The sequence below is a fragment of the Hevea brasiliensis genome, chromosome 14, assembly GCF_030052815.1.
Source record: "Hevea brasiliensis isolate MT/VB/25A 57/8 chromosome 14, ASM3005281v1, whole genome shotgun sequence".
Lineage (NCBI taxonomy): Eukaryota > Viridiplantae > Streptophyta > Magnoliopsida > Malpighiales > Euphorbiaceae > Hevea > Hevea brasiliensis.
The window spans coordinates 63,017,995-63,045,075 of record NC_079506.1 but is presented as its reverse complement, the minus strand read 5'-3'; positions in this window follow the sequence as shown (position 1 = coordinate 63,045,075).

Genomic DNA, 27,081 nt, shown 5'->3' with positions numbered 1-27,081 from the left:
GGAAACATGAAAAATAAGTCATCTAATTGATGTAAATAGATAGTTAGGGCTTATATGCCCATCACAAATGGAATTCATAAAATATTAGTAACTCAACTTAAAATATAAAAATTGTAATTACATAAGTAGATTCTTGAATGTATAAATGAGAAAGGAAAAATGTTTTGAATACAATGGTACATGTGAACCATTGTTTAGAATTGTAATCAATATGAATAACATAATGAATGAATAAATGAACTATATTAATGTATGAATGAGACATTAGTTCTCATTATTATAGAAAGGAGAAGTATTTTGAGTACAATGGTATAAAAGGATAATTGATGTGAATTGTGATCATATAAATGATCAAATGAATGCATGAATTATAATTGAAATTTATCATGAAATAATGAATTCATAAAATACAATATATTAATATTTAATGATATTATGTGCCCTTGTATTGCCTAGACACGTGTGTCAGATTGGATAGATTGGCATACCAATAGGGTATTGTTGTAGCAATACTGCAAAAGGCTTTATGCCTGTATTTATGGCTTTGTGCCCGCATTCATGGCTTTATGCCCGCATTCATGGCATTATGCCAACATTCATGGCTTTTATGCCTGATTATGTGTATCATGGCTTTTTAGCCATCGCATTATCGTGGTTGACGTTCTGCGTCCCATGGTATGACGGCCCGAGGCACCGCGGTGTCCAGTGCCAACGACCCGTTATCCAGTTTAGTCAGCCTGTCGTAGGTTACTTGGGCAGTGTAATCTATTGAAATAAATTAAGACTATTAGTAATTAAAAATATTAGAAATCAAATAAATGAGTTAATAAGACTTCAAAAGAATTAGTTAGAATTATGAAATGATCCAAACCACATAAAAAAAATTGTTAAGTAAAATGATAAAAGAGTTGCAAAAATAGGTATAACTTAACTAAATATTTTAAATGTACCTTCTATTGCCATATAAATATAAACTGAGTATTTTTATTAATTCTGTATGTTATATATTATCACTGTGAATTTCAGAATTAAACGCTTCCAAAGCGAAACAAATGAGAACAAAAGATAATTAATATTAGACACCTTGTATTAAATTAAACAGATTCTTAAATATTCAAATTATGCTTCGTTCTTTCTTTATTTGTATATTTTATTTTCTTGTTCTATTATGGCACCACTAAGCAGCAATGCTTAGCGCGATGGATTTGTTTCCTCGCAGTACTTTGACTAATATATTTGGACTCCAGAACAGCACAATTGGCTGGAGTATTCAAGGTTGTCACCTCCTCAGCAATGCATGTAGATAGGGCCCATATAGATCATATTTAGTATTTAGTATAAAATGCTAGATATTGTATTATAATGTAGATTATGAGCAGGTAATTAATAGAAATGTAATGTAATTTAATAAATTAGCTTTTTCATATGTAATTAATTTATATATCATGTAAATTATGAAATTATGTAAATTAAAGAAATTTGAAAATTTTACTTATGTGATTTGAGCATGAATGAGATTGTATGGATTCGAAGACAGATTTGACATATATAGATAATGCATGGAAATGAATATGAAATTGAGATATATGAATGAGATGTGAATTATGAGATGGTTATGAAAATAATTGATGAGATTTTATTTGTAAAATATTATTGAAACTTTCAAACAGGTAAAGAGTAAATTACGTCAACTGGTAGTAAAATAGGGGAAACTCTGCTGGTTTCTCCATCGAAGAATAATTAATATTAAAATATGACGAGATCAAAATATGAAAGGAATAAAGTAAGATAAGATAGGGTGCTCTGGCACCGAATGTAGCACACTTTGCTCGGCTACACTGTAGTCAGGTGAGGGGTGTTACAACTTAAATAAATGAAATTACATGTCACACCCTACTCCTTCATAAGATGTAACATGATCCCGTAGTACACCTAATGAATTAAAGTACTTCGCCTACTGGTAACCCATTAAATATACTACAAGGGATTTTAAATCAATTTTTGTGAAATTTAAATCATCGATTAAAATCTAGTGTTATAAAAAATTTTCAAAATTTCGACAGAGTGCCGGCTGTATTTTTAGAAAACAGTTCTTCAAAACCTGCAAGGAAACACAATCCCAATATGTTTTCTCAAATACAACTGCAATAACTTCATTTCAATTCACAATTCAAATATTAATAATCAAATCAATTCATTTTCAAACCAATCTCATCATAAAAGAAACATTTCATTGATTACAAGACTCAAAATTAATATTACAAAACTATTCAGGTAAATGAAATCTCAAATTTACATTTAAAATAATTTACATTTAATTACATACCAAAATATTTTACAAGAGTTTTTATACAACTGTTCAAATAATTTACATACATATTATTACATGCATACATCAAAACCTATGTACATGGGTATACCTATGATATACCTGGAGCTGATCTGAATGTGTCTTCAAAGAAGCTTACTCAATTACTCTATGCTCTTTTCACCTGCGACAGCATACAAAGCTATCGCTGAGTGGTGAACTCAGTGGTGCACAACTATAATTTAAAACATAGTACAATATACCTTAAAAAAAATTACAGCAATTAATTTGGAAATTTGGATACTCATCAAGTTCCAAAACTCAAAATATTCATTGCCAATAATATAAATCATTTGTATAAAATGACTTTGATCACAAAATTCAATTTATCAAATCATAACTAACCATTTAAGGTAATTCCAACAATTTATTGGAAATACAGATTTATTCCAATAAAATCAATTATACATAAATCATAATTGAAATCATAATTCTTTACTATTCAAAAACTATTCTTTATCTCAAAAGCCATTCTTTATCTCAAAAGCCATTCGTTATCTCAAAAACCATTCTTTATCTCACTAACTATGCAAGACTAATCCGAAAGGGCCATCTTCGGGGTGATTCTAACTCCCTATGGTCGGGGAGGTCAAATCATCGTGCACAATACACACTATAATAATGAATCTTCCGAAAGGGCCATAACATAAAAAAAAAAAAATAGATCTAACCTCTAATAAGAGGAGAATCTAAGCCTGTGCACGTACCATGGTAAGCAAAACACAACTAACTCCATTGTCTTCTCAACAAATGAGAGAGACGGGTAATAACCTAATCAAGCATCTATAGTGAGATATAAAGCAATATCACAATCCTTTTAGTGAGCATAATTCACTATACAATTCGATTCAAAGTCAATTCCAATATTCAAGAATTTTTATGCTCATCACAATTCAAATCATAAATTTGCATTTTTCCATGCAAATTGCCCATCACAATTCAAAACATGTTCTATCACAATTTTCCAAAACATAATTTATTCAATTCACAATAATGCTTAATACTTGTGGAAATACCATTTCACAAAGCTAAATTCATACATACTATAAAAATTTCAATAATCATTGAATTAAATCCAATGCTTGTTAAACATAATACATAAGAAAAATATATCATTTAATCATATGAAATATTCAGAACGAAATCAGTTAAAAACTAGTTGTGCACAAACCTCTGATAAATGCCTCTTGGCTCTGACTCAGTGTTTTCTTCCCCTTCCCTGAGTCTTTGCTAATTGAAACACACAATTTGAAGTGTTTCAGTACTCATTTAAACCGTCTCTAGCAATAAGGCTTAATAATTAATTTATTGAATTCTATTATTTCCTTAGTCAACCTATGATGTTGACCCTCGATGCATTCAAGGTGAATTAGGTTTCATATTACCAATATGTCACATTTTATAGCCCTTTAGTGTTGGTATATGTTACCAATTTCATTTTCAAGTATATTGCATTTTATTGCAATTTGCCAGATTTCGGTATACTAATTTGACCTAGCCGGATGACCTAGTTCCCTCGGTTTTCGAGTTTCAGTCCAAACTACAAACTTGTAGGTCTATGTCTTATTGCACGCGGGGCAAAATTTCAAGTCATTCTGAGTAGTGTAGACCAAGATATGGTCAATTTACCAATACTGGACAGAATGTACCAAAATGGTAACTTTAGGTCATTTTTATGTCAATTTTGGTTCGGCCAGTTTTAGTACCTAAACTTGTGTAAGCTATTTAGCTTGGTTATGGCCATTTCTAGGCTTTGGTGTCTTCATAAGAATTGTAGATATATGTCTAAAATATTCATGGTAAAAATTTCAGGTCATTTGGACCTGTTTTGAGTGAGTTATGGTCAAAACACTAACTTCTGCCCAAATGGTCAATTCTCAGGCTTTCAAGTCACTAATCTGGATTTGGTCATTTTTCAAGTCACCTTCTAGGCAGAATTTTGGTAAGCTTCCTTCAAGAAAGTTGGCAAATTTTGTGCCTAGTTTCACCTCCAATTAGTCTCATACCAATTGGAGTCACACACTTAAGGTTCTAAGCTAAAATGTACACTGCCCTATTACACATTGTTTATCCTTACCAATTACACATCCAACACTTACCAAATTAATTCTTCCATGCCAATTCTGGTTTGTACCATAACATTAACACACTTTACTTCACATTTTTTGTCATTTTGGTAGCTTGTAACAACTCTCAACAAATACATTATAACTCATAATTTTTCCAAGTCCAATTACAATAATTAACCACATGACATACCTCATTTACATGTCAAATTTCAAACCATTATACACATATCTATGCTGCCTTCAATAACAACATCTTAGACAACTATAAACAAGTAAAAACAAGCTACACATACAAAATTTATATGGCTGCCAAAAAGTACATCTCCATTAAAACATCAAACTTCAAAAATTCTTCCATAAATCAATTACCCACAAACTTGGTTACACTTTTAATGAAGCAAAAATTGAAAACACTCACTTATCACTTTTAAAATTCTTCAAAACCTCACCAAAACTTAACTTTCTTGCTGCCTATCTACTGCCCATGGTGTGAGGATCAAAATTAGTGAAGTGAGCTTTGGTGTTTGAGTTGAAAATGGTGAGGTTAGGAAGCTTTTACAATTTCGGCCATGGAGGATTTAAAGGAACTCACATTGGCATGGATAAGATGAAGGTTGAAGATGAAGTGCTTAGTGGACATACACATGTCCCTTAGTGCTTTTATACCTCCACTCATCCTTAGTGTAATTAATTAAATAATCAAGTTTTAATATTTCCAATTAGCACCTCTAATTTTTCCCTAATTACATTTTTATACATAATTTCATTTTTCATGTAATTTTCAAAATTTAATATTACTTATTTTTCATGAACATTTAAGTCAAAAGTCCACTTGGGGTGTCAAATGACCACAATGCCCCTATTTGGGTTGATTCCCGATTTTTCGGTAACACCGAGTTTTATCGTTTTCTCGATTTCTCATTTTTCTTTGTACTAATTAATTAATTTTTCTTTGATATTTCTGAAGACATTTATACTTCAATAGATGTTTATTTATGTCTTTCCAGGGTTCCCCATAGTTTAGGGCTAGTCAACGGTCCACGCCGCAACTTTTTGGTGTGGTCACCCATCGCTATGGTTCTCGGCGCGTTTAACATGGTTACATTTCATTACTATTATTTTTCTTTTGTTTTTCTTGTATTTTCTTTTCTTGTATTTCATTATTTTATGTCTCTTCACTAATATTCAAGTGTAGTTCTAGGCATCCTAGCTGTTCGGAAAACACTGGTCACCGAAACAGTAGAATGCACTACCGAACATAGGGGTGTTACATTACAATACAAAAATTATTACAAACTTAATAATACATGTCCAAAATAAATTAAAATAAATTAATTAATTTACAATCCCAAAGAAACATAAAAGAAATAAATCCAATCACATTGATCTTTTATAGTCCATGATCATCCATCATGCATATCACTATTTAACAATTAAATAAAACATACATACTTAAATTAAATTGAATATCTCATATTCAACTTAAAAATCCAGATTTGAATATGATTCAAATAAATTTAAAAATTCAGATTTGAATCTCATTCAAACAAATTTAAAAATTTAGATTTGAATCACATTCAAACAACCTTAAAAATTCAGATTTGAATCACATTCAAAAAACTTTTAAAATTCATATTTGAATCACATTCAAACAATTTTTAAAATTCTGATTTGAATCATAATTTAATTGTGTGATTAAAATTCTAATTAAACAATTTAATTAGACATAGGATGAGCTTTTAGATCATACAACAATTGTAAATTAAAAAGCCAAACCTTGAGCCACCCATGGAAGCCAAAATTGGCACACCAAAGATGGTGTTCTTCAAGCATGCCGCCACACATCCATTGCAACCAGCAATGGATAAATCATCTCTTGATCAAAACACACAATTAAATCATATAATCAACAATCTAAATAGCAAATATAGTGGCTCTGATACCAATTGAAGGAGCAGAAGTGTGAAAAACACAAGTTTATACCATTGAATTCAAAAATTTTCACCTAGGGTCACATGCATCATGCAAGATTTATTTTCATCTATTTGATTTCAATGATAAACAACATATTAAAACACTTTTAATATGTTTTTTGATCTGTATTTGCCATTTAAGATTTTAAAATTAATCAGATTAATTTTAGAACCCTAGATTAAATCAAGAACAAATACACTAACTTCTTGATGCACTATAGTGTATTTGTGCCTTTCAGATGCGTCTTTAGGACACCAGATGTTGTACTTCTAGCTTGTCCACACCAAGAACACCTATGACAGCCCTTGAACAGCTTCTAAAGCTTTTCTATTAATTAGAAAATCAAGTTCTGCCTTTTAAGAGATTAAATATGTAAACAGGACACTAGAAACGATTTCTAGTATTTTTAATTCAAGAGATTGTTTGCTAATCTCTTGGAATAGATGAGAGATGAAGAAGAAGAGAGGGAGAGCTTCAAAATGGCATCACAAAGGAGGAGTAGCTGCTGGTTGTATTTTTTCTCTTCATAGCAACACTTGTATAGCTAGGTTAACACATTAAACCCTTGTCACATGTCACCCTCTGATTGGTTCTAGGTTTAATTGACCCAATCACATTGTGCCAAGTGTCAAACCTATATTTAATCCTAATTTTAATCATCTTACATGATTAAAAGACATTTGGCAAGCTTATGTGTAATGCCATGTGTCACCATCTCATGGTACCACATGTCACCATGTGAAATGACCAAAATGCCCCTGTGTCTTAATTTTGAGTTCTCAACCTAAAATAATTATTCCTCTTCTTCTAATCAATTTATATCAAATATAAATAAATTAATTAATCTTTATTAATTAATTTCTCATTAATGAAATTCATATTTAAACACTTTAAATATAAATTTAACTTATACTGTACATCCAATAATCTAGATTTAGTTTCAAGTCATGCTAGGGACTTTGCAATCTAATTGCAAACCAAACCTCTTTAATTAATCAATTAAACTCTTTAATTAATTAATTAAATCATATTTAATTAGGTGATAACTTGTGTATGTGTGTGACTTACTAGGCTCATCACTAATTGGCAATGAGATATGATATCAACTCTTAATATCATCAGAACTCTTTCTTACTATAAATAATTTCTCTAAATCATTTTATGCCTCTCATAGACCATGGTTAACACCTAGCATAGTATGTTATGGCTACCTAATTAGTAATAAGGTTTACCTTAAATGAACCTATAATCATATGTTACCATGCATTAGAATCTCTCTGTTACAAAATCCCAACTCAAGCTGGAGTCATGGTTTATGTCAAACCCCATTTGCTATGAATATTATGTTCTTTTTTAATTCCAGTTCTTGATTAAAAAGATTATCTCATCAGAAACTATTTCTGAATAAATCTATCTGTCCTGGCCAGGAACTTGAAACATCAAGAACAATTAAATGAACATGGGATTTTATCTCTATTGACTTAGAGGAACAGATTCCATCTTGATCAACACCTATCTCCATATATAAATAGTAGGAGCCAACACATGCCCATATACCCATACACAGTACAAGTATGAAAGCAGTATCAAACTCAAACCACCTATATATAAGATAACTGTGCTATCTCAGGTCTGAAGATTATATGCATTGATATGATTTATGACAATGCATTGACAAGAGTAAACTCCATGTGCTTTTCATAAGTGTCACTGGTTTGGCCTACTTGTCATTTATAAGTGCCTATCATGTTTGTTATATGGCATGAGACTCACCATTCCATGTGAACCTATTTATGATACTTTGTACTAGAAATACTGTCACTCATATTCTTAACAACTTAAGAATAGAATTTCTAACAAAATATCAATGGACCTTTTCTATTACACATAAATAGATTATGTAAACAGAAAAGCGAAAATGCCTTTTATTAATAAAAACATGTACAAGATACATACTAAATGATATACTCTAGGGCATACTACTAACACTAATTACATAAGTTTGTCAAGTACAGGATATACAAATAATTTACAATATACTTAGAATGAACAAAATACATAACATGTGTAATTATGAGCCCTATCTACATGCATTGCTGAGGAGGTGACAACCTTGAATTCTTTTGACACTTCTATAGATCTGAACTCCAAAATCTCAGTTGAAGTACCTGCGCGAGGAAATAATTCCATCGCGCTAAGCATTTCTGCTTAGTGGTGCAATAATGTCACACCCTACTCCTCCGTAAGATGTAACATGATCCCGTAGTACACCTAATGAATTACCATGCTTCGCCTACCGGTAACCCATTAAATATACTAAAGGGATTTGAAATCAATTTTCATGAAATTTAAATCATCGATTAAAATCTGGTGTTATAAAAATTTTTCAAAATTTCAGCAGAGTGCCGGCTGTATTTTGAGAAAATAGTTCTTCAAACCTGAAAAAGAAAACACTCCCAATATGTTTTCTCAAGTGCAACTCCAAGAAACTTCATTTCATCTCACAATTTAATCTCAATAATCAATCATTTCATTTTCAAACCAAACTCATCATAAAAGAAACATTTCATTGATTACAAGACTCAAAAATTAATATTACAAAACTATTCAGGTAAATAAAATCTCAAATTTACATTTACAATAATTTACATTTAATTACATACCAAAATATTTTACAACAGTTTTTATACAACTGCTCAAATAATTTACATACATATTATTACATGCATACATCAAAACCTGTGTACATGGGTATACCTGGAGCTGATCTGAATGTTTCTTCAAAGAAGCTTACTCAATTGCTCTATGCTCTTTTCACCTGCGACAACATATAAAGCTATCGCTAAGTGGCGAACTCAGTGGTAGACAACTATAACTTAAAACATAGTTCAATATACCTTAAGAAAAATTATAGCAAACAATTTAGAAATCTGGATACTCATCAAATTCCAAAACTCAAAATATTCATTGCCAATAATATAAATCATTTGTATAAAATGACTTTGATCACGAGATTCAATTTATCAAATCATAACTAACCATTTAAGGTAATTCCAACAATTTATTGGAAATAAAGATTAATTCCAATAAAATCAATTATACATAAATCCCATTTGAAATCGAAATTCTTTATCTCAAAAACCATTCTTTATCTCAAAAGCCATTCTTTATCTCAAAAACCATTCTTTATCTCAAAAACTATTCTTTATCTCGAAAACCATTCTTTATCTCAAAAGCCATTCTTTATCTCAAAATCCATTTTTTATCTCAAAAACCATTCTTTATCTCACTAACTATGCAAGACTAATCCGAAAGGGCCATCTTCGGGGTGATTCTAACTCCCTATGGTCGGGGAGGTCGAATCGGATTCTAAGTCCCTATGGTCGGGGAGATCGAATCATAGTGCACAATACACATTATAATAATGAATCTTCCGAAAGGGCCATAACATAAAACTTAGATATAACCTCTAATAAGAGGAGAATCTAAGCCTGTGCACGTACCATGGTAATCAAAACACAACTAACTCTATTGTCTTCTCAACAAATGAGAGAGATGGGTAATAACCTAGTCAAGCATCTATAGTGAGATATACAATAATATCACAATCCTTTTAGTGAGCATAAATCACAATACAATTCGATTCAAAGTCAATTTCAATATCTAATCATTTTTATGCTCATCACAATTCAAATCATAAATTTGCATTTTTTCATGCAAATTGCCCATCACAATTGAAAACATGTTGAATCACAATTTTCCAAAACATAATTTATTCAATCCACAATAATGCTTAATACTTGTGGAAATACCATTTCACAAAGCTAAATTCATACATACTATAACAATTTCAATAATCATTGAATTAAATCCAATGCTTATTAAACATAATACATAAGAAAATATATGTCATTTAATCATATGAAATATTCAGAACAAAATTAGTTAAAAACTAGTTGTGCACAAACCTGATTTGAATCGCTCCTCAGCCTTGACTCAATGTTCTTTATGCTTCTCAATATCCTTATCAACTGAAACACACAATTTAAAGTGTTTCAGTACTCAATGAATTTGTTTCCAACCATAAAATCCAATATTTAAATTTTCTTGGTACTATTCCCTTCAATTCATTTCATTAGTCAACTTATAATGTTGACCCTTGATGCACTCTAAGTGAGTCAATTCCAATGTTACCAATATGTCACATTTTGTAGCCCTTTAGTGCTGATATATGTTACCAATTTTATTTTCAAGTGTATTGCATTTTATTGCAATTTATCGAATTTCGATATACTATTTTGACCTAGCCGGACGACCTAGTTCCCTCGGTTTTCGAGTTTTGGTCCAAACTATAAATTCATAGGTCTTATTGCACATGGGGAAAAATTTCAGGTCATTCTGAGTTGTGTTGACCAAGATATGGTCAATTTACCAATGCTAGATAGAATGCATTAAAATGGTAGTCTTAAGTCTTTTTTAGGTCACTTTTGGTTCGGCCAGTTTTGGTATCAGAACTTGTGCAAGCTATTTGGCTTGGTTCTAGCCATTTCTTGGCTTTGGTGTCTTCATAAGAATTGTAGATCTATGTTTAAAATATTCATGGTAAAAATTTCAGGTCATTTGGACCTATTTTGAGTAAGTTATGATTAAAATACTAACTGCTGCCTAATTGGTCAATTTTCAGGCTTTTAAGTCACTAATCCGGATTTGGTCATTTTTAAGGTCAATTTCTAGGCAGAATTTTGGCAACATTTCTCCATGAAAGTTGGCCTATTTGGTGTATAGTTTCACCCCCCATTGGCCTCATACCAATTGGGTTCACAGTTTTGCACTTATGACCTAATTTAGGTGTTGCCAACATACACAACCTGCACAAGACAATTACACTTCTAATTTGACATTCCTCCTCCTCCTCCTCATGACTTCATTATTTATTCATAGCACTTCTACAAATACTAAACACAATTCCAGCAAGCATATTGGGCAGAACAATCAAGTGCTCAATGCACACAATACACCATTAATGTTTAACATTTACTTCAACCCAAATTCAATGTACAACAACACATATATCACATAAACACTTCAATGGCAATTACACAAACTGCCCACCATTCAACACCATCATATTTCTTTGAAAAATTTCATAAACTCACACACAAATTCATGATATTTAAGGCTACCCAACATGGCAGTTTGGCAAAGCATCAAGGTCCCATTTCAAACCCTTAATTCAAGCATTAACATGCACATACTTGGACATTAACCTACTATAACTTTTATTTGAGTTAATCAACCTTAATTCCCATCCAATACATATAAGAATAAGTCACTAACCCTGCATGTCCACGGCTGCCAAAACTAAGGTTCACCAATACTCATCATTTCCTCAATTTTTCTTACCAATTCAACTTACCCAAAGCTCAACACAAGGATTAGTGAAGGAAAATGGAAAGATTAAGCACTAACCTTTATTTGGAGCTTGCTAAACCTCACCAAAACTTCTTTTTTTTTCTTCCTACATGCTGCCCATGAGGTAAGGACAAGTTCTTGTGAAGGCACCTTGTGGTTTTATGTGGAAAAATGGTGAGGATTGAGAGCTTTGATTGAAACCTTCCATGGAGATTTTGAGAGAATATGTTTCGGCCATGATTGTGCAAAATGAAGAAATGAATGTTGAAGTGGTCATTGCTGTCCACTTATGGGTATTTATACCCCCACTAAGGTCCACTAATTGTCCACTAATAACAATTAAACATTAGTTTAATCCAAGGTTTCAATATTTGCAAACTAATTCCCCATTTCTCTTTTAATTGCATTTCATTTTTAATTTCATTTTTCATGGAGTTCCAAAAATTTAATACCACTTATTTTTAATGGAAATTTAGGTCAAAAGTCCATTCTAGGTGTCAATGACCAAAATGCCCCTCTTCGATTTATATTCAGATTTTTCGATACTACCAATTAACTCCTTGTACCGCCGATTTCTTTAATTTTCATTTTTTGTTATACTAACTTATTAATTTTTCTTTGATATTTCCAATGTCAATTACATCTCAGTAGACCTTTAATTAGGTCCCGAAAATATTTCCCCGAGTTCCTCGTAGTCCAGGGCTAGTCAACGGTCCTCGCCATAACTTTCCAGTGTGGTCACCCATCGCTACGGGTTTGGCTCGTTTAACTTAGTCACATTTTATCTCTTTTATTTTTCCTTAATTTTTCTCATCACATATCTCATTATTTTATGCTTTTTTATTATCACTGGAGTGTAGCTCCAGACATTCTGACTTTCCGGCGCAGACATTAGCCATCGGAACAGTAGGACGTACGGACTACAAAAATGAGGGTGTTACAAATAATATAACAAGAAATAATATATACAAATAAAGAAAGAAATAAATCATAATTCGAATATCCAGGAATCAATTATTCTAACTGTATCGTATTTTAAGTCTCTACGGTTCTGTAAATTGTATTTTTTTTGTTATGTTTCTAGGGCTAATCTCTTTTACTCATTTCATTCAATGCTTAATTTAATTGTACTGAAATTTCCATATACTTAAATTAACTTAACTGCCTGAATTGAATAATGTTTTAATTGACTGCCCATGTAGCCTATACACTGACCAGACTGGATAAACTAATATACTAGCACTAGGTACCTAGTACATCGGGCCATCACACCATTGGTCACAAAGTATCTCCTGGTATGCAAACAATGTGGCTAAAAAGCCATACAATCAATCAGGCATTAAGCCGAGTATAATAACACAATCCGTATAGCCATAGGCTATTAAAATCATAGTATGGCATAATAAGCCAGAAAACACAGTACGGCGTGAAAAGCCATTTACAGAATAGCTGTCAGAATCCTATTGGCATGCTAACCAATCCAAACTAGTCAACTAGGCAAACTACGGCACATTATAAATTAATTGTTTAATTCTTCATTTTTAGAGTTTACTAGCTATTATGTAATTCACAAGTCAATGCAAATGTTGACCTTTTTAGATATCATGGATAACTTGATTTTAATATCAACATGTCACAATTTGTAATTCAATATGCTGTCAATATAGTGCAATTTACCCTTTTCACAAGTTGGCATTTATTGCCAAATTACTTCAAGCTTCATTGTATGTAAATGTCAAATTTTTAGTTTTAGTGTGCTAGTTTTAGTGTGCTAGATTGCCAAATTATAGCTCTATGTCTTATTGAACTTTTGGCACAAATTTCAGGTCATTCTGAGTTGTATAGACCAAGATATGGTCAATTTACTAAAGCTGGATAGATTGCATCTTTAATGTAAAATTTGATCAATTTTAGGTCAAATTCAGTTCAGGCAGTTTTGGTACCCTAAATTGGGCAAGCAATTTGACTTAGTTCTGGCAATTTTTGGCCTTTGGTGTCTTCATAAGAATTGTATCTCTATGTCTAAGCTTTCCATGGTATCACTTTTAGGTCATTTGGACCTGTTTTGTGTGAGCTATGGTCACATGAGTGACTACTGTTCAAATGGTCAAATTCTGGGTTGCAATGGTTCTGGACAGTTTGTTACCTCAACTTGTGCAAGCAATTTGACTTAGTAAATGACATTTCTGGGTTCTGTGATCTTCACCAAAGTTGTAGCTCTATGTCTAAGCTTCCCATGGTGTAAATTTCAGGTTATTTGGACCTGTTTTGTGTGAGTTGTGGCCAATTGAATGGCTACTATTCATATGGTCAAAATTTCTGGGTTCACTAATAGAAATCCGGATTTGGTCATTTCTTTAGGTCATTTCTAGGCAGAATTTTAGCCACATTTCTACATGAAAGTTGGCCTATTTTGTGTCTATTTTTGCCTCCAATTGGCCTCATACCAATTGGAATCACAAATTTTCACTTATGGTTCAATTTACCTACTGCCTTCAACACACACAACCTGCACATAAAAGAACACTTCCAATGTTTAATCCTTCTTCTCCCAAACTACAATACAATATTCATAGCACTTCTAATCTCATTCATCAAGTCTCAAGTTGGTCAATTTGGGCAGAACACAAGTGTTCAATACACATATTACTACCATAATTCTCAAAATTAAATTCAACACAATATATACATGTATTCACTTAATTTTTACTACATATAATTCCACCACTACTCCACATATACTGCCCTTAAACCATAATTACCATAATTCATCAATTTAATTCATGAAATCAAGCATCAATCCATGCACTTTAAGGCTGCCAAAAATGGCAGTTTGCTAAGGTCTCCAAATTTCTTTCCAAAACCCCTAAATTCAATACTTACTTACACATACATGGGAATTAATTGGCTAGCAATTCAATTTAACTCCATCAACACTAATTCCCATCAATTTAATGTAAGAAAAATTCAAAGAACATGAGCTCCCATGGCTGCCAAAAATTGTACACATCAATAACTCATCAAAACCTTCAAATTTCTTCAACATTCAACTCATCTCAACCTTAAAACAAACTTTAATGAAGCAATGAATGAAAAACTAGCACTAACCTTATTTTGAGCTTTATAAAACCTCACCAAAACTTCTTCTTTTTGTTGCCTGTGTTGCCCATGATGTGTAGACTAACTTTAATGAAGAACTCTTGAAGAAACTAGGGCTTGATCATGGAGGATTGGAGCTTCATGCATGGTGTGGCCATGGAGCTGTGGAAGAGAAATTAAATTCGGCAAGGGTGTTTGGAATGAAGAAATTAAGTGTTTTTTATCATGAATTATGTCCACTTAGGTCTATATATACTCCACTAATTTAGGTTTATAAATATATTTTGTGCCACTAACATTCCACTAACTTTAGGTTAACATTATAATAATTAACTTATGAATATTTTAATTATTTCCCCATAATTTCTTTTAATTACATTATGTATAAAACTTCTTATCTTCATGGCATTTTCAAAATTTAATGCCACTTATTTTCATGGACATTTAGGTCAAAAGTCAATTCAAGGTGTCAAATGACCAAATTGCTCCTCTTCGGGTTGTATTTCGGAATTTTTGGTACTACCGATTTACTCCTTGTACCGCCGATTTGTTTAATTTTTGTTTTTCATTTATACTAACTTATAATTTTTCTTTGACATTTCCAATGTCAATTAGACCTCAGTAGACCTTTAATTAGGTTTCAAAAATATTTTCCCGAGTTTCCTGCGGTCCAAGGCTAATCAACGGTCCTCATCATAACTTTCTAATGCAGTCACCGATTGCTACGGGTTTGGCTCATTTAACTTAGTCACATTTTATCTCTTTTATTTTTTCTTAATTTTTCTCATCACTTATTTTATTATTTTATGCTTCCTCACTGTCAATTAAGTGTAGTTCCAGACATTCTGACTTTCTGGGGTAAGCATTAGCCATCGGAACAATAGGACATACTAACTATGAAAATGTGGATGTTACAACTCTTCCCCTCTAAAAGGGAATTTCGTCCTCGAAATTCATCGAATTTAAACAACTAAGCATATCGTTATCTCACAATTCTATTCACTTTCCTATCATTGTTTTCTTTTGCCTTTAATATTTCTATTCATGAAAGTCTGTTATTCATTAGTTCTCTGATTTCTCATACTGGAATCCTTACTGGTCCTTCAGTCTCTTTTAGCAATTCCAACTCTGTTAAATTACCCTTTGTATAGGTATTCTACATTTATCTCATACAAAACTTATATCTTGATATCATTATGCTTATTTAATAACTATCACTACACACAAACTCCATCAGTGGAAGTTATCTATTCTTGCTTCCGGAGAGAGCATCAATGCAATTTCTAAATGTATTCTTAAATACCTACATCATTCCTTTCTGTCAAAAATATTAAAATACTTATAAGACTCCATATCGATGTCCAGATATCTTCATCCTCAAGGTGTTCTTTCTAATTTATAGCCATACTAAATTCTCTAAGCTCATAGTAATTTTTGTGGTAATGGCAATCCACATTAGTATAATCGAGTCATTGACTCTAGCTACTTTACAAGTAGGATCTTTCGATAGGCTAGTTCTAAAATTTTAAATTTCTGAATAGAATTTTCACATTTATTTCCCGTAATAGTACTCTATTTGGGCGTAACTGTATCAATTTATAGACTACTTACAAATATTCTTAGTTTATTGTATCACGAGGAAGCACGTAGCTCTACACAATAATCCCATATCGGTACTGTAATCTGCAGCTTACAATACAAACATCGAGAACATTACATAGTCACTACATTATAACCTCATGAACTAGGTTTTCTACTTCTTTTTCTAATGCCCTCTGCAGCTCTAAGTCCATATCTTAACTTTGAATAATCAAAAGTAAACAGATATGCATTAGTGTCATCTCGACTCTTATGAATGCAATGCATGTATGCACACTATCTTTCTACTTATCTTTGCCTAGGAACGCCTAAACCGTGCTCTGATACCACTAAATATAACACCCCTCACCCGTCTACAGTGTAGCCGAGCAAGGCGTGTCACACAGAGTGTCGAAGCACCTGATCTTATCTAATTTCATTATAGTTCTTGATTTACTTATTCAAAAACTTTATCTAAGGCTTAGGCTATTTTTACTATTTATCAAAATCTGACTAATTTTAAAATTTGAAAAATTTTAATAATAATCCAGCAGAGTGCCGGCTGTAATTTAGACTAACAGTTCTTCTGAACCTGCCAAAAACAATTTCAATATATATACTCAAATTCACAACTCAGAATCAGTCTCAAAATTTCTCATACTCAATCTCAATCAGAATCATCATGATCAGATACTTAACTCATATATCAGAATTCTTACATTTCATTATCTTACATAATTTGCCAACTAATTACATAAGTTTGTCAAGTACAAGATATACAAATAATTTACAATATACTTAGAATGAACAAAATACATAACATGTGTAATTATGAGCCCTATCTACATGCATTGCTGAGGAGGTGACAACCTTGAATTCTTCTGACACGTGTGCAGATCTGAACTCCAAAATCTCAGTCGAAGTACCTGTGTGAGGAAACAATTCTGCTTAGTGGTGCAATAATATAACAAGAAATAATATATACAGATAAAGAAAGAAATAAATCATAATTCGGATATCCAAGAATCAATTATTCTAACTGTATTATATTTTAAGTCTCTACGGTTCTGTAAATTGTATTTTTTTGTTATGTTTCTATAGCTAATCTCTTTTACTCATTTCATTCAATGCTTAATTTAATTATACTGAAATTTCCATATACTTAACTTAACATAACTGCCTGAATTGAATAATGTTTTAATTGACTGCCCTTGTAGCCTATACACTGACTAGACTGGATGAATGGATATACTAGCAGTGGGTACCTAGTACCTCGGGCCGTCACACCATCAATCACAAAGTATCTCCCGGTGTGCAAACAGTGTTGCTAAAAAGCCCTACAATCAATTAGGCATTAAGCCGAGTATAATAACACAATCCGTATAGCCATAGGCTATTAAAATCATAGTATGGCATAATAAGCCAGAAAACACAGTACAGCATGAAGCCATTTACATAATAGCTATCAGAATCCTATTGCCATGCCAACCTATCAAAACTAGTTAACTAGGGAAACTAGGGCACATTACAAATTAATTGTTTAATTCTTCATTTTTTAGAGTTTACTAGCTATTATTCAATTCATAAGTCAATGCAAATGTTGACCTTTTTAGATATCATGGATAACTTGATTCTAATATCAACATGTCACAATTTGTAATTCAATATGCTGCCAATATAGTGCAATTTACCCTTTTCACAAGTTAGCATTTATTGCCAAATTACTTCAAGCTTCATTGTATGTAAATGTCAAATTTTCAATTTTAGTGTGCTAGATTGGTCTAGCTTAATGTCCTATTTCTCTTGGTTTTTAGCTTCTGGTCAAAGAAGCAAAATTGTAGCTCTATGTCTTAATGAACTTTTGGCACAAATGTCAGGTCATTCTGAGTTGTACAGACCAAGATACGGTCAATTTACTAAAGCTGGACAGATTGCATCTTTAGTGCAAAATTTGGTCAATTTTAGGTCAAATTCTGTTCTGGTAGTTTTGGTACCCTAAATTGGGCAAGTAATTTGACTTGGTTTTGGCAATTTATCATCTTTGGTGTCTTCATAAGAATTGTAGCTCTATGTATAAGCTTTCCATGGTATAAATTTCAGGTCATATGGATCTGTTTTGTGTGAGTTATGGTCACATGAGTGACTACTGTTCAAATGATCAAATTCTGGGTTGCAATGGTTCTGGACAGTTTGTTACCTCAACTTTTGCAAGCAATTTGACTTAGTAAATGAGATTTTTGGGTTCTGTGATCTTCACCAAAGCTGTAGCTCTATTTCTAAGCTTTCTGTGGTATACATTTCAGGTCATTTGGACCTGTTTTGTGTGAGTTATGGCCAATTGAATGGCTACTGTTCATATGGTCAAAAATTCTGGGTTCACTAATGGCAATCCGGATTTGGTCATTTCTTTAGGCCATTTCTAGGCAAAATTTTTGCAACATTTCTACATAAAAGTTGGCCTATTTTGTGTCTAGTTTTGCCTTCAATTGGGCTCATACCAATTGGGATCACAAATTTTCACTTATGGTTCAATTTACCTACTGCCTTCAACACACACAACCTGCACATAAAAGAACACTTCCAATGTTTAATCCTCCTTCTCCCGAACTATAATACAATATTCATAGCACTTCTAATCTCATTCATCAAGTTTCAAGTTGGTCAATTTAGGCAGAACACACAAGTGTTCAATACACATATTACTACCCTAATTATCAAAATTAAATTCAACACAATATATACATGTATTCACTTAATTTTTACTACATACAATTCCACCACTACTTCACATATACTGCCCTTAAACCATAATTACCATAATTCATCAATTTAATTCATGAAATCAAGCATCAATCTATGCACTTCAAGGCTGCAAACAATGGCAGTTTGCTAAGGTCTCCAAATTTCTTTCCAAAACCCCTAAATTCAATACTTACACATACATGAGAATTAATTGGCTAGCACTTCAATTTAACTCCATCAACACTAATTCCCATCAATTTAATGTAAGAAAAATTCAAAGAAAATGAGCTCCCATGGCTGCCAAAAATTGTACACATCAATAACTCATCAAAACCTTCAAATTTCTTCACCATTCAACTCATCTCAACCTCAAAACAAACTTTAATGAAGTAAGGAATGAAAAACTAGCACTAACCTTATTTTGAGCTTTATAAAACCTCACCAAAACTTCTTCTTTTTGCTGCCTATGTGTTGCCCATGATGTGTAGATTCACTTTAATGAAGAACTCTTGAAGAAACTAGGGCTTGATCATTGAGGATTGGAGCTTCATGCATGGTGTGGCCATGGAGGTGTGGAAGAGAAACTCAATTCGGCAAGGAGGTTTAGAATGAAGAAATGAAGTGTTTTTTATCATGAATTCTGTCCACTTAGGTCTATATATACTCCACTAATTTAGGTTTATAAATATATTATGTGCCACTAACATTCCTCTAACTTTAGGTTAACATTATAATAATTAACTTATGAATATTTTAATTATTTCCCCATAATTTCTTTTAATTACATTATGTATAAAACTTCTTATCTTCATGGCATTTTCAAAATTTAATGCCACTTATTTTTTATGGACATTTAGGTCAAAATTCAACTCGAGGTGTGAAATGACCAAAATGCCCTTCTTCGGATTGTATTTCAGATTTTTCGGTACTACCGATTTACTCATTGTACCGCCGATTTCTTTAATTTTCGTTTTTCATTTATATTAACTTATTAATTTTTCTTTGACATTTCCAATGTCAATTACACCTCAGTAGACCTTTAATTAAGTCCCAAAAATATTTCCCCGAGTTCTCCGCTGTCCAAGGCTAGTCAACGGTCCTCGTCGTAACTTCCCGGTGTGGTCACCCATCGCTACGAGTTTGGCTCATTTAACTTAGTCACATTTTATCTCTTTTATTTTTCCTTAATTTTTCTCATCACATATTTTATTATTTTATGCTTCCTCACAGTCAATTAATTGCAGTTCCAGACATTTTGACTTTCCGGGGTAGGCATTAGCCATCGGAACAGTAGGACGTACGAACTACGAAAATGAGGATGTTACATAAAATATGGTTGTAACCTATTCAACATTGCTTGAAAAAGTGAGTCTAAAAATCTGCCTGGATTCTGGAAGTGACCTAAAACTTGAGATTTGGTCACCTGAATAGTTTTGGAAAAATGGCCATAAATCAAGCTACACAAATGAAAATTGAATGATTCCAAAGCCAAAATGATCATAACACATAGATCTAAAATTTTCATGAAGAAAGTACAGTATAATTCTTATTGTACCTTGGCCAAATCTATTAAGAAATTTGAGGTACCAAATCTGGAAATTATGAATGTTGAGCCAAGTAAACCTAGACAATGGGTATAGGATTGGATAAATGGGCATGCTAATGGTCAGAGCCATCGATTGGTCAGTACTGAGAATGAAAATCAGTGTTATACTGGTCAAAGCCACCGAGTGGTCAGTATCAAGAATGAAAATTAGTGTTATACTGAGAATGTAAGTTTGTGTTAAATCAACCAGAACCACTGAGTGGTCAGTGTCATGAGCCCCATTATCCAATGTATATGCCATCTGTCATAGGTTACTATGAGTACTAAACTGAAGTCATCAATCGTGATCATAGAAATAATAATTTCAAATAAGATATGATAAAGTGCAATTAACCTCATTCACTAGTATGACTAATAAGTCTGAATTTATTTACTTATTTTTTTATGTCATGATGTTGTATGATTATTTTAAAAACATTTAAATGCTCTTGTATGAACTTACTGAGTATGTTATGTGATAGTAAGCATAAGGAAAATTATTTTGTTTCAAATTAAAAGTGCACCACTAAGCTATTTAGCTTAGCATGAAGATTTGTTTCCTCGTGCAGGTACAGTAGATAAAGTATAGATAAGGACTAACAGGAAGTAGAGTGGATCTACAAAAAAGTCCAGAGTCACCGTGTCTCTGACTTTTGGGTAGATGCATCACCATCTTCTGCATTGTGCATTATTACTCATATGCATATGTATAGTTATATTGTAAACAATATGATGTAAATTTCATTTTAGAAATTGTAATCATCAGCATGTAAACATTAAATTAGCCATAGGAGTGGGTTAATGAATATTGTAACATTAAAATATTTCTTGTGCTTATGAAATATGAGTTAATGAATGGATTATGATGACATTGATGAGGATTGATGATTGTGATTGATAGAAATGATATAGAAATTGAGAATTGCATAGGTTATGAAATGTTTTTAACAGGGGAATTGCTTAAATTTAGGGGAAACTCTTGCAGTTTTGCCATTTAATAAAAGCTGTTAATTTATTATGTAAACAATATGGAAAGAAAATAAGCAAAATAAATAATAGACAGAGATAGGTGCTCCATGCACCGAATGTGATATTTCCTTAGTCAGTTTCACTGTAGACTGGGTAAGGAGTTGTTACATAAAAACTAACTCCACATACCAACTAAAATACTCCTTGATTACTATTCCTCTTAAAAGCAAAAATGCATAATATTAAACCAAAACCAACCTCGAACTCAACACTTAAAACACATAGATATCAACAAACAAGAATTTCTGATCATGATACTGTTTACATGATAAAATAGAGCAAAATTTTCATTTTTCAATTTTAAAAACAACCAACTATAGAAACACAATTCCATCATAGCATATCAAAGTTAGCAATAAGAAAATGAAATCAGTGGCGAATTGCTACTGTTCATATTGAAAGTGCAGATATGCTCACCAAAAATTTGCAATTTAGCAACAATTCTTGTAACGCCCTCACTTTTATGTAGTCCAAACATTCTACTGTTCCAATGACTAACTATTGTTCAGACAGCTAGGATGTCTGGAACTACACTTAAACTAGGGTGAGGAGACATAAATTGACTAAATTAAGACTAAGAAAAATTAAAGAAAAATAAAAGAAATTAAATGTTAATAAGTTAAAGGAGCCGGGACTTCGGCGATGGGTGACCTTAATGGGAAGTGACTGTGTATATAGTTGCCAACCCCATACTCATGAGAAAAGCTTGTGAAATAAATATTTGAGACCAAATTAGAGAATTTATGAGGTTTAAATGACAATAAAAATATCAAAGAAAATTTAAGAAAATTAAGTCAATCGGTATAGATAATTATAACCCGATAGACATAATGAAGGACATTTTGGTCATTTCACTTTTAGTGTTAAATTTTGACCTAAATGTCAATTAAAATGAGAGAGATTAAAACGCATAAAATGAATTAAAATTATGAAATATGAAATGGAAATGAAAAAAGAAAGAAAATGAAATAAAAATAGAATTATTACCTAAGCATTACATCATTGTGACATAGGCATGATAATAAAATGACATAATTAAAAATTAAATGAAATTGCATTAGGATAAAGATATAAACATAAGATAAATTTACATTGATTAAAGTCATCTTCTTCCTTTGAAGTCTCCCTTGGCCAAACCTCCATTAGAAAGAGCTTCCACCATTTTTTTCAAGCTCCAAGCTTGAATTCTCCCCCTTTCTCATCATAAAAAACCTAAGTGTCTTCACTAAAAATTACTTCTATACCTTGGAGAAGTGATTGGCTGCCAAGAAAAGCTAGGAAATTGAAGTCTTGGAAAACTTGGGATTGGTCACAAGAGGTTAGTGCACTAATTATACTCTCTTTCTTTTCTAGGAATGGTAAGCATGCTAAATTAGGTTGAAATTGCATGAAATCAAAAGAAAACCATGAACAAATGGGAACCCTAAATTCCGGTAGCCATGAAATGAGTTTGGATTTGATGATTTTTTATGAAATTAATTAGCTTGTTAGTGTTATTGATGAGTTTGTATATGGTAGAAATCAAATTATAAGGAAAATTGCATGAGTAGTGGACATTGAAGTTAGGGTTTTCACTTAACTTTGGGAACTTTGTGTGTGGCTTGAAATTAATGATACTTAACTTTGGGAACTTTATGTGTGGCTTGAAATTAATGATATTGAGATTAATTTTGATGATTAAAAGTGCTATGAATGTCAATTGAAGTTTGGGAGTTTGGAGGAATTGTTATTGGGAGTGCTGAATTTCCATGCAGGTTTTGGGACCTATGAGTTTGGTGTGGTTTTTAAGCCATAAGTAGAGTTCTGTTGCTCCAATTGATGTGAAGTTAATTGGAGATGAAACTAGAGTCATAATTCCCCATCTTTCATGAATAGACTATGCCCAAAAACTACCCCTAACCTGACCTAAAAACTGCTTGAATCCAGGAAATCCTAATCTGGACCTAGGAAAATGACCAAATGAACAATAAATATTCAAATAGCCGTAACTTACTCTAGAAAGGTTAGAATGACCTGATTCTTAAACCCATGGAAATATTAGATGTCGACACCATATTTTGGCCGATCCCTAGAATCAATAAAAATTCTTCTTTGAACAGCTAATCACGTTTCTGATCCCTCTTTGATAGGCGGTCACATTTCCGATCTCTCCTCACAAAGAATTGAATTAATGCTGAGTCCTCATATTCATTAAGGCCTTGCCGATCTCTCAAATCATTTACCGACCTCTCAAACCCGTTGTCGAATTTTCGGACCTGTCAAGTATATTCCTGATCTCTGTTGATAAATAAAATGAACTGGCACTAGATCTTTTCCTACCAGTTTTATTGCCGACCTCCTTTTCGGAAGATTAAGAGCTAAAGTTTTGGTTCGGTTTAACGAGGGTTCCGATCTTAAGTGTTCAAGTTAAATTTTCAATTTTAATCAAGTCCCGTTCAGCGTTTCTCCCCCACCGATCTCATGCTTATTGTGCTTTCCGATCTTTTATACTTAGATTAATAATGGCATTTAGTTCATGTTTCGCTATGCTCATACAATCAAATACTTAGGCAATTCAAAGATTTTCCAATCACATCCATTCATTGAACAAAAGAGATATTCCATTTCATTTCATAATTTGTACAAGTTATTCGGCTGGGGGATCACCCCACTGATTTACATTCTGCCACTCTCTCTCTCTCTTCCTCGCCTCCTCTTCACTATCTTCACCATCGCCCGGAGCCGTGTCGTCCATCCAAGAGAAGTCCTCTTCAGATAGCGCTTTGGAGTTCGCCAAGAGATCCTTATGAGCATTCACATAGGCTCCGGCTATTCCCGACACCATCTCTTCATCCTTTCCTTAAGCTCTTTGTCTTTCTCCGAAAGCTCCTTATCCTTCGCGTTAAGCTCCTCTACAAGTTGAGCGACTGAGCGGCCATGGCTCAAGTGCCCGGACTTCTCTCGAGAGCCCGTTCACTTTCACCAAGTCACGAGACCTTTCGCCACCGGGTCTTCATGGTACTTCGCCCGTCCCTCGACTTGAGATATATAATCCCGAGCGGATGAGAGTTGGGATCGGAGGGAAGCCAATTCCTGATTTTTCTTCCCGACCTCCTTACCCAGACGCTGAATCTTTTCCCGAATCATGGTCTGGTTCACCAGACACTCCACGTTTAGGCTCATGGTTCGAGTCAAGATATCATCGAGACCCATTCTGGGATAGCCTGTCCCGGTCCTCCTGAAAGAAGATGGTAGACCCGTGACTTTGGCAAAATCGGGTTCTCCTCGACAGCCGGTTATTCTTCAAGCGATGATCAGCATTTGAGCGCCACGAGAAGAGGTCCTCCCAGAAGCTTGAGGAGGCCCCCCTTCCGTGCTTGAGACAACTGAGAGAGGCGGAGGCTGCTCTTCCAATCTAGGAGGAGACCTGACAGCTTCAGTGGTCGGCGGACCCGAAGGTTGAGGTGGGTCTCTTTGTATCTCCCTGTGTTCGTGGATCGGTGTTTGAAGTCGTTCAACGCTTCATCTCCTTTACTTTCCTAAGATCTCTTTGTCCTTCTTCCGCTTCCTAGAACCCTCACCACCCGCCATACCGCACAAAGAAAAGGTTAGTGAGATCTCTAAGGTCCCGAACGAGATATAGAAAATACCAATGCCGAGGTCGAGAGCTAAGTTCGCGAGCTTGGCCGGTGATCGCTGCATGGTCCAATGGTGCGATTCGCCACCGCATTTGGACAGGAATATTTTAGAGTGGCGGCCTGACTTTTTAGCTCCATCACTACTGAGCTTTCCTCTTGACTCAAGGTAATGTGCTTCGGAAGCAGGGGCCCCTGGTACCACCAGCTACGAGGAAAGTCCTCAAAGCTCGGATCTTTACTCCTCAGAATGAAGAACCGGTTCTTCCAATTCTTAAGGGATGAGGGCGATCGGAAAAGAGTCCGCAATGAAGCTTCACTGAAAGAACCAAAGGTTCGTCATCCTTTCGGCGAGTTAGTCTGTGTAGCTCGGCGAACACCTTAGCCGTAGGTCTGATTCCCTTAGCTCGGCATAGACCTCGGAAAGCAACCAAGATCCGCCACGAGTTGGGGTGGATTTGAACAATGGATGTTCGGTGAAATTTTAGGACCGCCTTATAGAAATCGTCTAGAGGGAACCTCAGACCGGCCTTTAACTGTTCCTCATACACCATAACCATGTCATCCTCTTCAAAAGAGTGATCGACACGAAGATCGCCATGGCACTTGATCAGCTCATATGAATCAGGACAAATGTTGTATTCTTGAACAAACGATTGCAGATCGGATTCACGAAGAACCGACGGAAGCTCGTCTATAGGAAGGGTCTCTCTCCTTGAAGGTGGTGCAAGCCTTGATGGTATGACCCGACCCCGACCTGGAGCAGAGACCCTAGGGGGTTTAGGTTGCACGCTGGGCCCGACTGCCTCTTCTTCATCAGACGATGACCATGAGAACTGAATGGAAGGAGGGCTCGCCGCTCTCTGACCTTCGGCACCGCTCATTTTCAAAAAAACAAAGAACTTAAACTAAAAAGAGGATTAAAGCCCTTACCGGAGTCTGATCGGGCCAAGAACCGAGAAAAGGAGAGAACTTCGAAGTTGCGAACAAGAGGCTGAGAAAGGAATGAGAGAACAACTGGCTAACCCTCCCACCCCTATTTATACTAGTCCGAGCATTTAATGCTCGCGAAGTTCTAGGCAGCGCATCGATTGGTGGGACTCGACAGCTGTTCTCAAATAACCGAATGTTCTGAGATCGGTTAATTAGAGATCGGCATAATGAGTTAAAAATTTTGAATAAAGGATCAGTTAAGGGTCATTCAGGTAAAGAATCAGATTGGATAATCACATCAGAGATCGGAAAATAATCAATGCAAAATAATAAGATGATAACCGACAAAGTAAAGTCTTTATTTTCAAGAGATCGGATTATATCATTTGGGCAATCTCTAGGGATCGGATTACAATAAAGGTCTAACTACATCATTTGGGAGATCTCTAGAGATCTGATTACATTGAAGAATTACATCACTTGGGCGATCTCTAGAGACCGACGAAAATCCTATCTGAAGGGGCCGATCTAAGGATCAGTTTATAACTGATCCCAAGGATACCACCAGCCGATCTAAGGATCAGTTTATAACTGATCCCAAGGATATTGCCGACCGGATGCTTCATCCGCTGTCGGAACACCCAATGTGGATCAGAATCGCTGTCGGAACACTCAATG